Here is a 1,916-nt window from a genome sequence, read left to right as displayed (position 1 = left end):
TATCTGCACCAGCAGGGGGCGGTGCTGACTGAAGTGAGGGTGGAGGCGCCGCTCTGTCTACTCCACAGGCCCCTGGAGCACTGCTAGTCCCCTCTGAGCCTGGTACCTGATGGTCAGCTACCAAAGAATCTGAAGCAGGCGATCTCATGTGATAGAGTTGAGCCGAACAGGTCAATTGGGCTAGGCCAAAAGAAAGTTTTTCCATTGAGTTGCTTGAAACACGGTAAGTGGGGAAGAGGGCACTTAGTATATTGAAGAAAAAACAGCTTTAGGCACATCCAACTAACTCCACTTTTCTTCATCATGTCCATCTGGAGAGAGTCCTGGCAAACAGTGGTAGTCCACGGCCTTTACAATTTCAGTGAGAATCAGAAGCACCCCAGGTGCATAGAAGTGAACTTGGAGATACCTGTGTCCCATGTAGACACTGATACATGAAGTCAGGGGCTATTGGCTATGTGCTTGAACTTTTGGCTTTACTGCTAGTGGTTCTGATGTCCCAGAGAGCCTTCAGATCAGACTTTGAGAAACAGGGGATAGGCCTTAAAGTGACAATGTGGGAATGACAGGGGCACACATTTCAAAGCAAACCCCAAACAACTATTTCGATCTCCTTGCTGACAAATGACCTTCATTCACGTTGCCTTTGGTTAAGATAATTGGTTATTCTTCTTAGCCATCTCTATGCCTTACTAAGAGGAGAAACACAGGCCCAAAAGTGGCCGTTAAAAGTTCTGAAGTAGCCAAGTGTCCATATATGAAGCAGAAACAGAGACCTCCAAAATACTTTTTACCAAAGCACATGAGTTTTCTGAATTCATGTAAAATCAGGGGTAAACTGTCCATGTGACAGTGTCCTTTGGGTGGTGGCCACTGAACCCTTGGGAAATGAGTGGAATTTCTTTTTTGTCATTTTTTTTGAAAAAAAGAATTTTATCTACTGAAGTCTTATGTGCACCAGCAGGGGGCCGCAATGACTGAAGTGAGGGTGGAGGCGCCGCTCTGTCTACTCCACAGGCCCCTGGAGTGCTGCTTGTCCCCTCAGAGCCTGGTACGTGATGGTCAGCAACCAAAGAATCTGAAGCAGGCGATCCCATGTGATAGAGTTGAGCGAAACATGTCAATTGGGCTAGGCCAGGAGCAAGTTTTTCAATACAGTTGCATGAAACCAGGTTTGTGGGGAAGGGGGCATTTAGTATACTGAAGAAAAAACAGCTTTAAGCACATCCAACTAACTCCACTTTTCTTCATCATGTCCATCTGGAGAGAGTCCTGGGCAAACAGTGGTAGACCATGGCTTTTACAATTTCAGTGTGAATCAGAAGTACCCCAGGTGCTTAGAAGTGAAGTTGGAGATGCCTCTGTCCCATGTACACTGATACATCAAGTCAGGGGCTGTTGGCCTATGTTTAGAACCCTTAGTTTGCTGCTTCTGGTTCCGATGTCCCAGACAGCCTGCACATTGGACTTTGAGAAACAAGGGATAGGCCTTAAAGGGACAATGTGGGACAGGCAGAGACACACATTTCATAGCAAACCCCAAACAACTTTTTCGGTCTCCTTGCTGAGAAATCACCTTCATTCAGGTTGCCTCTGGGTAACAGTAATTGGTTATTCTTTTTGGCCATCTCTATGCTTAACTAAGAGGAGAAACACAGGCCGAAAAAAGGCCGTTAAAAGTCGTGAAATAGCCAAGTGTCCATAGGGCAAGCAGCCATAGAGACCTCCAAAATACTCTTTTTACCAAAGAACACGAGTTTTCTGAATTCATGTAAAAATCAGGGGAAAATTGTTCATGTGACAGTGTCCTTCGGGTGGTGGCCGCCGAACCCTTGGGGAATGAGTGGAATTTCTTTTTTGTCATTTTTTTTTGAAAAGAAGAATTTTATCTACTGAAGTCTTATGTGTACCAGCAT

General features: G+C 45.4%; 1 long non-coding RNA gene across 1 annotated transcript; it reads left to right on the top strand.

Annotated features, from left to right (window-relative positions):
- Positions 1-319: 319 nt before the first annotated feature.
- On the top strand, positions 320-1,653 carry LOC118980778 (uncharacterized). Its single transcript, XR_005065219.1, has 2 exons — positions 320-383; positions 1,334-1,653. It is a non-coding gene; the product is annotated as an uncharacterized LOC118980778 (long non-coding RNA).
- The last annotated feature ends 263 nt before the right edge of the window (positions 1,654-1,916 follow it).

This window comes from Sturnira hondurensis, unplaced genomic scaffold, assembly GCF_014824575.4.
Source record: "Sturnira hondurensis isolate 20B ecotype Veracruz unplaced genomic scaffold, ASM1482457v3 Scaffold0001911, whole genome shotgun sequence".
In the NCBI taxonomy this organism is placed as follows: Eukaryota; Metazoa; Chordata; class Mammalia; order Chiroptera; family Phyllostomidae; genus Sturnira; species Sturnira hondurensis.
The sequence above is the reverse complement of the archived record's forward strand: the minus strand, read 5'-3'. Positions and strand labels throughout refer to the sequence as shown.